The sequence below is a fragment of the Brienomyrus brachyistius genome, chromosome 3 (genome assembly GCF_023856365.1).
Source record: "Brienomyrus brachyistius isolate T26 chromosome 3, BBRACH_0.4, whole genome shotgun sequence".
Taxonomy (NCBI): domain Eukaryota; kingdom Metazoa; phylum Chordata; class Actinopteri; order Osteoglossiformes; family Mormyridae; genus Brienomyrus; species Brienomyrus brachyistius.
Genome location: NC_064535.1, coordinates 13,485,067 through 13,500,065, shown reverse-complemented (window position 1 = coordinate 13,500,065; position 14,999 = coordinate 13,485,067). Strand labels below are relative to the sequence as shown.

The window sequence follows — 14,999 nt, the reverse complement described above, 5'->3', positions numbered from 1 at the left end:
AACAAACAACGGATTATGGAGACCACGGGTATACAAAATCATCTTTATTGTCTGGAAAATGTTATATAGTTCGAAGTGCGGAAACTTTTCTTCTTAAAGGGACACTTCAACACATATGCCAAACAACATTGCTTAATTAGATCAATCCTTACGTTTGTGAAATTAAGTTTATTAAACTCAGCGTTTCTAACAGATGATAGTCGGTCAACATGGTATTGAAACTTAATGGTTAATGAAACAAGTGATCGCTACTTATAAAAACTTTATTCGGTTTGCATTGCTGAGCTCTCAAATAATGTTTTGTGTTTCGATACAAATAAGTACAAGAAATTGTACAGACACTACATAGTAAACACAAGCCGTGTGTGATATACTTACACCTAAATTAGCGCGTCTGCTATAGTAATACAGCCTATAGTTATGTGTGCTTGGAGTGTTTAAGCAATGCATATATTACTTAATACATTTTTATCTCAGAAGGATTGAAGCGTGCAGCCCTTTGCAGTTTCTAATTACCGACAGGAGTTGGGTTTCTGTTCCTTTTTTACGACGAGATTTATTCAAAGGATTTCCTGTATCATTTTGACGTTTCATTGACGTCTTTCGGACCCCACACAGTTTCCAAACCTTTGAAAATATTTCAGACTTGATTTGTTAACTGCGATCAGCCTCGCTGCACTCGCAAGCCCCCAGCTAGTGGACCAGTTTGGGGAACAGCGGCACCGCAAGCGCAGCTACATATGACTTAACTTTCGTCGTATGTTAAGTCTTTTTACGCGTATTCTTATTGTTCATTGTCATTTTATTTTGTTTAAAAACAAAGCGTAAAATACATCTAAAGTGTTCGTGATATATGAACTTGGTAGTAAAGACAGGCGATCGCTAGTTTTACTCTCACGCAATTAATGTTCATTTTTTAGCTTCTTTTAAAGAAAACAATCCGACTATGAAGCATTATTGTATACGGATTTGCCTAATTCGTAAGGTGTAGCGTGTATTGTGCGTTTTTTTCGAATATAATAAAAACGCGGAAGAGTGGTTAAGTGTCCAAAATTCAGAATAGTTCCAGATTTAACTGAACTGCCATAATGCAACAATGCGTGTTTATGGCGATAGTATATTTTTTGATAGTAGTACATTTCTCAGCATCGTCAAAGAACGTTTTATTCTTTTACCCCTGTGAGGTTTGTTTGTTGTTTTATCTGCCACCAACACTTAATTTCTACAATCTCGACGGAGGCTTATTTTTAAGTGCTCGGTTTGGCGTATAAAATTATAGGCTACAATAACAAATCTTGTACTGAATCCATCACTTGATCAATTCAAAGTAACTATAATTATCCGATTTTCATATAATCACGAACTAATAAAGATTTGTTATATTTATTTGTGTCATCACACAACCATACGGTTAGCAGCACAGACAGCCTATAACTATATTTGGTCGGCTAACAGCTATTAGGTCTGTATTATTAACTTGAATTAACTTTTATATTTTGAAATGTCAACAAACCGAGGACACAGCAAGATATTTTAAAACTTCAAATTATAATGAAATAAGTAGTAAATCAAATTTTCAGAATATTTCCGCTTTGTTGTCTTATTGTCATGCTTTAAACGGCAAGTATTGTGACCTGTATCGTGACGTGCAATTGTACGGAACAAAATCAGGACATTTCGGTTACTAAAACAAACCACTTTACTATAATTCTCTTACGGTCCTTGCTATTGAAACGTTGGTTTTATACAATCTAATTAATCTTTATAGTCGTAGGGAAAATAAACTGGGGATCTTATTTTTCTAGTTGCGTTATTAATTGACAGATTACCCAGCCCTGTAAGGTTAAAGGTACGTCATCTATAACATAACATAATAGACAGTTGTATTTTATGAATGGATCTTTACTCTGTTTAGGCTACTAATATTCCATTTCATTAGTGATATTGCATTTCATGAAGCATGCTTATTAATTAGGCACTACATAACAGATTGCACTGCCTACGCTTTTCACTGCAGTCAAACGACGTCTAAAAGTCCAGCGCTAGACTGAACATGACCCACGACGTGTAGCTTCTGATCTGCCTTCCGCTTACTGAAGACTCAACATACCTCCGTGCAGGTGGTGTAGCACTATTGTGTCTATTAAAATTATTTACGTTAAGCCCCCCCCCCCATTTTCTAGTGTCACAACCCGATATACTGTTGCATTTGAAAATGTTTTTCCCCTTCACACAATCGATTTTATAGGAATATCAAGTGGTGAAACAATTGTTAATGAACAAGTGAAAGGTAAGTATTCCAGAAAAGGTGAGATATGCATCCACTGCATCTCAGTGCCTCAGTATCTTTAGCATATTTATTCTTTATCCTTAATCCATAAAAGTGAATGGAGAACAGCAGTGGACTGAGGTCTTTGAGTCTTGCTGCAGATTCAAGCCAAGATTCAAACTGGGGCTTTCTAGAATGCTCCTTTTCTTCCTTGAAAGTTGAAAGTAGGGTAAGACCCCCTGCAGACAGACAAATCCGGGTCCCGGTCAGAGTTATTCTGCATGCTGGAGGAGGCCGGAATGCATCTCGGCTGCGGCTGGTGAGAAGCACGCCGCTGCCATCTTGTTGACACCATCTTGGTTCATGGGATAGGTTCCATCTTCTGGTTGATGAGTCATGCTGGGTTTCTGCCATGTGAAATGTCTGCATCTCACTGAACTGCATCGTTGGGGTGTTTAACCTTCTCATATATATTTACAAGCTTTTTTGCTGAAAAAGAGATGCTTCCTTTCCAACCTCTTATGAAGTCCAAGACTTTGGAGTATCTTTGTAGTATCTGTTGGAGTATCTTTGGAGTATCTGTTGGAGTATTTTTGGAGTGACTGTTGACCCGTTTCTCATTTTCTCCACGAAACTGCATTTGCTTCTCAAAGTTTGTTTGTTGTCTATGCAGCAAATCTGTGTTTATCCTACTTACCTGGGAGCTCGATGACTCACTTTAAGTAAATGTTTTTTGCAGTGTCACAAATTTTCATTAACATTTTTGAGGTGGAACAGTGGCTCAGTGACCTGTTAGATCACATCTTACTGGTTTGGGGTTTGGATCCTAATTTTGATCTACGTTTGTGGAGTTTTCTTATTGGGCCTCGTCCGATTATTCCAGCCTTCTCCCGCAGTCCAAAGTCATCTCATTAGCATAATCGGTGTCTATGAGTTGTCCATAGTGTATGAGGGTGTGTATGTGCCCTGTCTCGAGGGACTGGCATTCCATCCAGCGACCACCCCAGCCTGTGCCCTGGGGTATGCTGTTTGGGATAGGCTCCATGCAGTAAGAAGACGCATGGAGTTTTTTTTCTTTTTATCTCGACTGCCACACTAATGCTGCGTTTCATTTACCTCGGTGGTTGGACCTCGTAACTGGGAATGACGTCACCCATGAGTTAACAGCGTTCCAGTGCAGCAAGTCGGAAAGCCATTTAGCAGTACTAGGGACCCACTGCAAACAGCAAGACTTCTTGCTTAGCTGGATACCTAATCGGATTAATTTACCCCAGTTTAAATGGCCTTTATCTTCCTTCACTTACATTTAGCCCAGACTTCCTTAAATCCGACAGGTTATCCAACTAAGCAAGAAATCCTGCTTAATGAAACAGGCCCCAGTTCTAGGCTGGTTAATTGTTAGCCATATCAGTTGATAGCAACACATCTCATGCTATTTTACACATAAAAACACTGTAGGAACACATCCACAGATAGCGTTTGGACAGTACTGTGTGTACAACATATTTAATCAACCACAAAGATGTAAGTGCTAATTAAACAGTATAAAACTACAGCTTTAACTTCTGCTGATAAAGGGTGCAGCCATGTTGAAGTCTGAGCTTGGGGTTGTGTCGATGACTCCGAGTTCACGAGTTGGAATTCTGACTTCAGGGGGCGTTGCAGTTGAAGTTTCCGATTAGGAACACGGAATTTCCGAGTTACGAGTTCGAATGGAACGCAGCATCAATATATTACCCAACATGACATCACACCAAGACAGCATGTAGACTGTAGACACAGGAGCACATTGTCTCCATCCACCTTCAATTCAGAAATATTAAAAGAAGATGAGCAGATTACTTCAACATACTATTTGAATTGTTTCACAATAAAAAAGATCCCTCTTCATGAGAGTTTTATTTATGTGCCTATATAGCAGGGGTTGGTAATCTAATCCAGAAAGGGCTGTTGGGTGTGAGGATTTTTGCTGCAGCTCCATAATTAGATTACTAATTAGAGGACTGATTGGCTGAAGAGTCCTCACACATGGGCTGTAACTGATGTAGCTGACCTGAAGGTTACCTGCATGCACACCGGCCCTTTGTGGACAAGATTACCCACCCCCACTATATAGAGTCTGTTCTGCAGGGTATGTAAATGAATCAATGTCTGCATGTGATTGAAATACGTCTCCTTCGCAAAAGCACCAGGTCATGGTTACTGATGCAACTTCTATGAAATATTTAAATGAATTTAGCAAAAATCAAACAGAATTCATCAAGATAAGAGTATCGGTTCAGGAAATAAAGTTTACACATGAATATAAAAATACATAGGCTATGCTCTTTCCTTATTTGAGCAATACATATAAATCCCCAATTGGCATTAGTTTAGCCTCTTAGGAATGAGAATGCAGCATTTCACATAAGCTTCCCTCTTCTACATGTTTGTGTATATTTGCTTGTTTCATTCCTCTTCCTTGCAGTGCTGTCTCCAGTGGACACACTTCCTGCTGGGTGTGTCACCTCCCTAGCTCACAGTGCTGATGCAACAGCCGCGTAATGTAACAGCGTCTCAGGGCCTCCTGTCTTTAATCCAGGGCCAGGCGCCGGGCCGCATCCCGATCGTATCTGTGCCGCGTCGTCCCCATCGCGCCAGAGGCTGACCCATCACCCACCCTGGTAGCCCTAAAGAGGCCACGGGGACAGTGGACTGCCGGACTGGAACACGTGTTCTGCGTGTTTCTTCTTGGGCTTCCTTCTGCAACTCCAGTGAATCTCATCACGATAATGACATTTAAAAAAAAAAAAAAGTTTGTTCCGCAGTGAGGTTGATCGGCACCGAAAAACAGAGCCAGGCCCCATAACTGCTTTTGGTAAAACAAGGCACTGATACTCACTGCTGTCACGCAACCTCACATGCAGCCAAGTTGTGTAATTGCGGTATCGCGTGCAGCTGAGATCGTCCTTCACACCATCAAATCTCAGTAACCAAAGGCACGGGACGATCTGGCTTAGCTCTTAAGCGTTACTGGTTTTCACTTTTGAGAGAATAATGCCTTAATAACGAGTTGCAATATATATAAAACAGGTTTTCTGTGCACTTTTGCGTGTTTAATATGTATAGAGAGATTAACATCACAGCTATATAAATATGATTTAAAACCAGATTTCAACCTGTTAATAGTTTCAATTGGTGTTGATAAGTGTTTGTAATCATTTCTCCATCACAGTAAATATTCAACAGAAGACAAACACTAAATGGAGCCACTGATGTGACACAGACTTCCATTATAGTATAATTACTGGAAAAAAATGTAATTATCAACTGCAAAAAAAGCAGCTACAATGAAGGTATTTTTTCTCACTAATATCTGTTATTTTGTGTTAAAAAAAATTGCCTAAAAACAAATCTCTCTGAAATCACCTGTTGAAAATTCCAGGGTTGCTGACAGAGGCCCACAATGCGAGTCATGCTGTATTTCTCAAACAAATCACAAGTTTGCCCCCCGCGATTCAGGAATTATCACTGACGCAAAATGGTAACTGTCACGCACAATAGCTCCCAGCTCCTTTGCCGGCTCACGCCCTTTTCACGTTGAAGGGACCCAGGCAGCTCAGATTGGGTAGAGTCACTTCTATAATACAGTGTAACCTCTATCCAAGAACTTTAAGGGTTGCAGATTTAGTTTAGATTTGTAGATTTGATTACATATTTAAATACTGATTTAACTAGTTTATCAGCAGTTTGGCTCACGTCAGCACCTAAAGACAGCTACAATTGTGATCATCATACGTTAAATACAAAAAAATACATATCATTTTGCTCAATTTTATAATTGTATATTGAATGTAAAAGCATATATTACCCATATAATCAATTCGAACAGGAGCCCCCTATCATATGTATGACTCCACAAACACTAAAATACTATTGGTTGATCAGATGAGGGACCATCTGAAACGAGAGATATCCTTTTAGTGAGTATGAATCTATGAGTCATACCTTTAAGTGTTTAGAGGAATATAACGTACACTACTTTTAAATGTCCTTCCAATGTGATGTATTTCTTTGTAAATCAAATGGACATTTTTAGACTATTAATAAGTCCTTGTTGATGAAGTCACTATTTCAGCTCCATGGAAATGAGGTGTCATCTTTCCTGAGGCATCAAGAAACATGAAACACACTAAAAGCTGATACAGTGTCCTTATGCTGGTAACGAGCGTAAATAAGTAGCAGGACTATATATTCATTGTATTGTTATGTAATCTTCTTGACTTGATCTAGTCTAGTACATACATTTTGTTGCCATGAATATGTGTCCGTAGACACATCACCACTTTCGCTTTCATTTTGCCAAAAGAACCTTTTTTGTTTCTTTCAGAAAAATCTTTTAATAAAAAAGTGTATCCTAAATGTTGCTGTCAGATATCCGTATGCATTTTCAGGACAGGATTTCACAATCTGCCGACCGTCATGGAGCTGAACTGGGCCACAAGTGGTCACTTTAAAAAAATAGAAATATGAAGGAGAGCGGCGAGGAGATGATGGCTGACAAGAGGCGGCCATGTTGAGAAAGCAACAGCGTGTCAGCACGGTGCTCAGGAAAGAAAAGGACCCTGGCTTTTATTTTCCACATTGAACGATTTTCCCCCTTTTTTATTTTCTCATGTGAGCCCAAGGAAGGTCTTCAAAGTCAGCTGCGGTCGTGACATCACACAGATTTGGGGTTTCCCTGCCCTATAAAGCAGGGACTAATTCCACCCACGTCACACACACACGTTATTTTCCCCTGTAAAGTGAACACGAGGAACTGATAAAGTTCACTCCAGAACAGTTAAACACAATAGCACAAAATAATCTGTTTGTCTTTCAAGTTCAGATGCTCTTCCTTGAGCAATTAAGCTGCGTAAACAAAGCTACAGTCTAGAATGCACTGTCCTTTCCCTCACAAAGCGCCTCGCACCAGCTGAAACAGCTAACACTGCAACATATGTCTCACGTATGTCCTGCATCAAGGGCACCGAGCCTGTTCCTCTCTATGCCTGCACAATGCTGATTTGTAGGACTTTTGAACATTAATGACCTTAACATCCATCCATCCATCTGTTCATTCCTCTTGCAAACTCTTACATCCTGGTCAGATCCTGGAGTCTATCCCAGAAAGGACTGGAAAAGAGGCTGAAGTACGCCCTGTACGGGATGCCAGTAATAACGTGTTAAATGTTAAAAATGTTAAAAATATACTTTATTGGAAACGATTAAATTGTTACTTAGAATTATAAGCAATAAAGCAAGAAAAAAAAACTGTGTAACAGTGTCAATTCTCTGCCCACATGTGGCGTGCAGGATAAGACTCTGTAGCGTCCTTGTTGAGCTGAGAGTCAAGGTAAGTAAGCCATGACGTTTCAGCGATTCCAACTTAATTATTGTAACAAGTAAAGAATGTAAAGTAAAGAATGACATAAAGACATGTTCCATGTTTAGCATTTGCATTAAATAACACCCTGATAAAAACAGACCTTCAAAGGTCCGGCCTTTGCATTTGAAAAGATTTATCTTTTACGTAATGTGGCAAAATCCAAAACATTTATATTGTGTAATTTAAAATGCATTATACAGCATTAAGATGATATGCAGAATCAGCATATAGTTTTGCTGGCTGTCTTGAACATTCCAGATTGATGTAGTTATCGGGTTACTTTAGCAAAAATGTACACACGTCAGACCTGACTACAGACATAATTAAAATAAAAATATTATTATCAAACCTGGCTGTGTCAACGGCATGTCTTTCCTTCCTATGAGCGAAGTGATCCTATAAGTGGAAATTTAATACAATATGTGTAAATTATTGACACTCTTTAAAATATATGTCCTAACAGAAGATGCTATTGTAGCACAGTGTTTATTTCACGTGGTCACGTGATTCCTTTCCAAAGGATAATGAAATAAAGTGTCAGTTTGCTAACAGCTAGCTAAAATATTCAGTGCATGGGGTATTGATTCAGTTCTGGAGGGAATTATTTGCAAATATCCCGAGTGAGTATTTTGAGTATGAGAATAGCATGAAGCTGCTGTGCTACAGGAAGGTACGAATACAGAGCAGAACCAGACAACCCGGAGTCTCACTGCTTCCCCGTGTGCTGCAGGAAACCCTCCTCAAGCCCGGCTCTGTACTCAGCCACCTTTCCTATCCCAGCTCTATCCCTCCTGTCAGTGGTCCTGATCGCTTGGAGTCCGAGAGACACACACCACAGAGAAGAACGGCGAGATTCTGGTGAATAATTGAAAATGCGATTTGCTCACATCACACTCTTGGAAGTACGAAGAACAATAACATCTAGAATATTTCTGACATCACATGACCGCCCATAATGAATCTGCAGTCTGGAAAAGATTAGATACTACACTTGGCTGTTTTATTTTTTAGCTCTGCTGCATGTGGACACGTGGGTGTAGCATTCGCCCTAGACACATATATCCCACTATCTGTCAGTGATGTCTTTGTTTGTAACGTAATGCTGAGCATAACATTTCAATTATAAAATCATCATCTTAAAAAAATTACTTTTGAAGCTCGTCTACTTTTGCATAAGTGCATTGTTTTATTTATTGGACCTGATTGAAATGACACCATGTTGCAGATTTATCTCAAACGATTTCAACAGCTATTTTGGAAAATATTAATCTGTTGCTCTGAGAGTCCCAAGGTCAGATCTCGTGCCCAAATCCAGGCATGTATGTAGAAAGATATGAATAACATCTGGTATCCAAAGAGAGTCCAAGACTGTTTCACAAATGTTTTACAATTTAGGTTTTGAAGCTACAGACTGGTGTAAAACCAAAAAGTGTAATTTCAGCAACAGCTTAAAATGAATCATTAAGGAAATATCAGCATTTCATGCCGAGTTAGAAGCCTCTGAATGCATCTGTGCCAAAAATATGTCTGAACTCTTGTCTACAATTATAATCTTCACAGGCTGTAAATCTGAGGAGAACACCACAAGCCCATAGTTAGTCTGTGTGCAGCTTCCATGACGGTGGTTCACTTTTGCCCTCTCTCCCAGAATTTGGTCTTTCTGTGCTGTATTATTACCGGGCTAGTGTGATGTTTATGCGATAGGGATTAAAACTAGCCCCTCCAGAGCCCTGCCATTGGACAGGAAATTTACATAAAGGAAGATGGAAAGCTTGCCCCTCTCCTGATGTATAATTCACATGCCGATTCATCAAGAGTCTCAAGCCACCAGCTAATCGCTAATTACAAACATTGCGTCTAAAAACCAAACGCTGAAACACCAATGGAAAAAAAAAGCCTGTTAGCTCACTGTAAATAATGGATTATATCCTGTAACAACCTGGCAGACCTACAACATGTCACATGAGAGCAGACTGGAGCTAGATTTGTTAGTTGGGGGGCCAGGAACAGCAAACAAATTTGTAAGCGCATCATCAACGTGCGCAGCCGCGTGACGCCCGGGGCCACATGAGGAGTAGCGGATCGTTTGTTTTTGCTGTGACGAAACGGCTGAAGAGATCATTAAAATCCTGGGGGGTGGCGCAGGATGCAGGTCACCGGCCCCCTTTCTTAGTCTCCCGGTCCGGATACATGAACGTTTGCGGTCAGAGCCAAGGCCGCATGCTCTTCCCTAACCTTCAGCCCACCTCGGCCCCCTTAGTGCTGCATCTGAGCATCCACAAGCTGTCACCCTGAGACTCCCCAGCGACGGCAGGGGGCGGGGGGGGAGGGGAGGGGGGAGCACAGACAACCACGGTGTCTCATAAACACAAACCCATGAAGCGGCGCCCCCCCCTACTCCTATGTCCCTCTCTCGAACCATATAATAAGCCCCCCCCCCCCCCCAAAAAAACAAAAGATCAAATAAAGAAAAGGCTTGGAGATAGGCACCCCCTGCCAACACGTCTCCATGCGCATGTGCACTTAATGCGCTCGCTAAAGCAGCCCGGCAAACGGCATCTACTGCTGCAGCATCTCCACTGACGGTCCCAGGGCAGCAGGCGCATTGACGTCAGAGCCTGAGCCGGGAGAACAAAAAAAAAAAACACACACACTGGCACGAACACTCACTCACTCACACTCACACACACACACACACAGACACGCACCCCACCGTTCCTGACAGCTTGAGGGTACGTCTCACTGCTGCTGAGGCACCATTTACTTAATAAAAACGCATTTCCACGGCCCTGAGGGATGCATGCAAAATTCGGGGAGTTAAAACCAAGGTATATGAAACCCCAAATGTAAAATACCATCCTGCCGCCTCACTTTGTAGGTTATCCCACAGTTTAGTTCTCCTCCACATATCAGTATTATTTATGCACATATTTTCTTTGTGTGCTTTAATTGTTAGAGAGGTTAAAATTCTTACAATGTTACCACAACGTACATCAGGACAGCAAACAGCTAAGTCTGCTATGTCAGAACATACAGAAAATAAGGTTGAATGAAATATTTTGCTTGTTACACTTTACATTAAAATGGCTAATGATTCATTTCTGTCCCGCCTCATTTAAAAACATGCTTTCTTAACGATGCTTTTGACATTATATGCATGTTGGGTCAAATAAAAATGCTGATGGAAGTTTCCTCTTATATCTTTTAACAACATAAAATAAGAAAAGCAGGAAGCGCATGTGTTTCATGGGACCAGGTATCTCCATGTCATTGCAGGATTAACAGCAGAACACAACAAGTTGAGTCTAAAAAGGAACACTTTGTTTCATGACATAAACTAGTCGATCTCGAACCGTTAGTGGCCCAGCACTTGGGAAATTAGTCTCCAGTTAATTTAAACCGCTTCAATCCTCAAAGCAGTTTTAACAACAGCCTACAAAAAGGTGGAGATCAGCTTGCTAACAGGGGAGGATGACAAACAATGAGAAACAGGACAGGAGTAAATGAGGTGCCCAGCCTATCGCAGCCAACTCCGCAAAGACTAACGGGGGGGCACAGTCAGCTGCTGAAATAATTTTTTTTGTATGTCAGTTTTAAAGATCTGTACTTTTCACCTGACCATCTGCTGCTGCGACTGCAATATTTCAACATGTTGGCACCAAATTCTTAGCAATCAGTGTTAATTTGTCATTTTCACTAGCCGCCACAAGAAACGTTTCACCCTGTGTGCAGACGATCACCCGGTAACTTTGTCAAAATGTACAGAAATCACCGGCTGGGTTTACAAAGCAACTCAAACACAGACGGGGGGGGGGGAGGGGAGAAAAGGAGCGAGAGAAAGAAAAAGCACGACAGACAGGAAGATTAAGAAAAATAGAGGGCATGACTGACTGAGACAGAGATATAGCGAGAGATAGAGAGAATGAGGAAGAAGAGAGAAAGAGAGAGAGAGTGTTGGTGCTGGACCACAGTTGATGTCGGGCTGAGCCGAACACTGCAGACGGAGAGCTGCAGAAGGCCCATGAATCAAAAACCCATCTAAGATGAAAAAGGAGAGGGGGGGGTTCATCTGCGTCAGAGCTGCAGCCAATACAGCGCGAGATGGGAGATGGGGCAGGCTTGTGCAGCAGACACATTCCCTGGCACTCCCAGTGCCTGCCAGACTCTTATGTCGGCTGCGTCAGAGGGCTGGCATGAATTACCGGCCCCCCCCCTTTCATGCCTCGCTCTCACACACACACACATTCCCAGCTCGCTCGCTGCCCCGACACAAACACAGCTCCCGCACCCCCTCCTCCCCTAGTTCCCAAAAAACGTATCGATTGGCCCCCACCAACTGCCCTGCATAAGACTGACTAAATTAATAGATGGCTTCACAGCAGGCCGATTTCATCACGGCGACTCGGCTCAGAAACGCACCTACAGGTTGTTGTCAACTTACGACCACCAGAGGCGGTATACATTCACGCTGGACAGCACTCGCACTGGCAGAGGCGGTATACACTCGCGCCGGGCAGCACTCGCACTGGCAGAGGCGGTATACACTCGCGCCGGACAGCACTCGCACTGGCAGAGGCGGTATACATTCGCGCCGGACAGCACTCGCACTGGCAGAGGCGGTATACACTCGCGCCGGACAGCACTCGCACTGGCAGAGGCGGTACACACTCGCGCCGGACAGCACTCGCACTGGCAGAGGCGGTACACACTCGCGCTGGACAGCACTCGCACTGGCAGAGGCGGTACACACTCGCGCTGGACAGCACTCGCACTGGCAGAGGCGGTACACACTCGCGCTGGACAGCACTCGCACTGGCAGAGGCGGTACACACTCGCGCTGGACAGCACTCGCACTGGCAGAGGCGGTATACACTCGCGCCGGACAGCACTCGCACTGGCAGAGGCGGTATACATTCACGCTGGACAGCACTCGCACTGGCAGAGGCGGTACACACTCACGCTGGACAGCACTCGCACTGGCAGAGGCGGTATACACTCACGCTGGACAGCACTCGCACTGGCAGAGGCGGTATACACTCGCGCTGGACAGCACTCGCACTGGCAGAGGCGGTACACACTCACGCTGGACAGCACTCGCACTGGCAGAGGCGGTACACACTCACGCTGGACAGCACTCGCACTGGCAGAGGCGGTATACACTCACACTGGACAGCACTCGCACTGGCAGAGGCGGTATACACTCACGCTGGACAGCACTCGCACTGGCAGAGGCATGCATGTCCACTTATCCATAAAGCTGTACTATACACCATCTTGTCCTGCACACGCCTTGCGCATCACCGGGGCAGCGAAGCTGTATACTGGATTTCAAGCCAATTAAACCAGGGCCCCATTGCAACAAAACAACTGGGAAAAGGTTCTGCTGTTGGCAGACAGATGGGGGGCGGCAACCAGGCGATAGATTATAACACAAATAAAAGGTGTTTATTGGGCCTCCCGTCTTATTTATCCTCTTCATAAACAGCATGATTTATTATTAATACGATGATTTACAGATTTTCAGTTTATACGCCAGGTTTACAAAGCATTATGAAAACCTCCACAACACGGAACTTCAAGCTCCTGGTTCAGGCAGCATGTGACCGCAGCCCCTGACGAGCCTTAAATGCATGCATGTATTATCCCGAAGACTCCAAAACGACAAGCTACGTACTTAGTCATTCGGGCGGCATAGCGTTTGAAAATTTCCATTTAATAAGTCAGATGTCACCGTAATGAGTTAGAGATTTAATGTGTCTGATGTTCTCTAAATATAAAGACCGGCTTTATTATGTAGATATATATATACATACAGATTGGTCAATTCTTCTTGGAACAGATTCCAAGTTTGTCACAGCCTTGTATCAGACAGATGGATGAATCAATGTATTAAAAATTTATACATGCATCTTCAAACCACTTACTCTGATCAGGGTCACAAGGTGGCCTGGAGCCTGACCCAGGCAGCATAGGACATGAGGCTGGGGTACACCCTAGATGGGATGCCAGTCTGTCGCAGGGCAGACACGCAATCACACTCCGGGCTAGACTATTGACACCAATTAGGCAAACGGGAATAAATGTGAGCAACACCAGGAGAGCAGGCAGACTCTACACACACACACACACATACACAGCGGAGGTGGGATTTGAACCCACAACCGTGCAGATGTGTGGAAACAGTGCTGCCCACTGTGCTAACCAAAATTTTAATATATATTAAGATATATGCTCATGTAACTTTCAGCTGCTCTGAAAACATTCTCGATACAGTACAGATAGAACTAGTAGGTTCAATTTCCTTTATAGAATAGAGAAGAACCTTTCAGGGTGATGGTTCTGGAACTGGAATGTTTGTCATGAGCTCTGTGGCCTGCCTGAGACAGAGCTGTCCATCTGCCCAACCGGACGCGCCTGGAACATGCCACTCTGAGTCCCCAAATCAGCCCTGCCATACACAGGGTGCGGACCAACCGCCTTCACCCTGATCTCAATTATGCGACAAGCTTGACGGCTGCATTTCCAACATCCAAGAAGACAAAAATCAATGCAATACATTTTCATCACCATTTCTCATAATCAACATATTTGCATTGTGGATGGGATGAATAAATTCTTGAAATAAACTGTAATTCCCGAGATTTTCCTGCAAAACGGTGATGTCACCACATGCTTTTATGGGCTGCATGATGTCATCCTGGGGTCGTGTGTGATTTATGACATCATGTCCCTTCTGTACTCTCTGTCTTATGTGGCAGGCATGCTGTCACTCTATAATATCCTTGACACAGCAGGCGTCTGCATTTGGCTGGCTGCTTCCCCCCCCCCCCGCATGACGTATACACTTTTTTCTCCAAAATTCCATTGCAGGTTCTCTGCTGGAAAAAGTCACTCTGGGTCATGGAACACCAGCACTGCCTCCCCTCCCGCCACCACCACCATCTTATGCTGATAATACAGTGAGTGAGAGCTCAACATGCCACATCACACCTAAAGTTAAACATTAAACCTCCGCATGTTCGTCTGCACTGAGCCAAATGCTCCACACGGCAGCATGTAGAAGCCTGAACTCTCTCATCCATTCTGCATCGACGCGCTATGAGGCCAGCCAGGCTGTTTGATGGTGGAACAGCACCGATCTTGCAGAAGCTGGTGTCCTGCTCATTTTCCTCTGTGTACAAAGACTGCAGGTAGAGCCATGCAGGTTAACAGACGTGTTTAACACATCATTCTCTGATAACATTCCTCATGCCTCATTTTGCTTTGAGGTTCGCTTTCGACACTAGTGACCTGAAAGGTGCTTCATAGATCATGACAGGACAG

At 43.2% G+C, this 14,999-nt stretch overlaps 1 protein-coding gene and 1 long non-coding RNA gene across 4 annotated transcripts in view; one reads left to right on the top strand and one right to left on the bottom strand.

Annotated features, from left to right (window-relative positions):
• The window catches only part of pde10a (phosphodiesterase 10A), an 84,434-nt gene that overhangs the window by 55,594 nt on the left and 13,841 nt on the right, over window positions 1-14,999 (bottom strand). The window lies entirely within an intron of this gene.
• On the top strand, window positions 602-5,420 carry LOC125738603 (uncharacterized). Its single transcript, XR_007396869.1, has 2 exons — window positions 602-757; window positions 2,018-5,420. It is a non-coding gene; the product is annotated as an uncharacterized LOC125738603 (long non-coding RNA).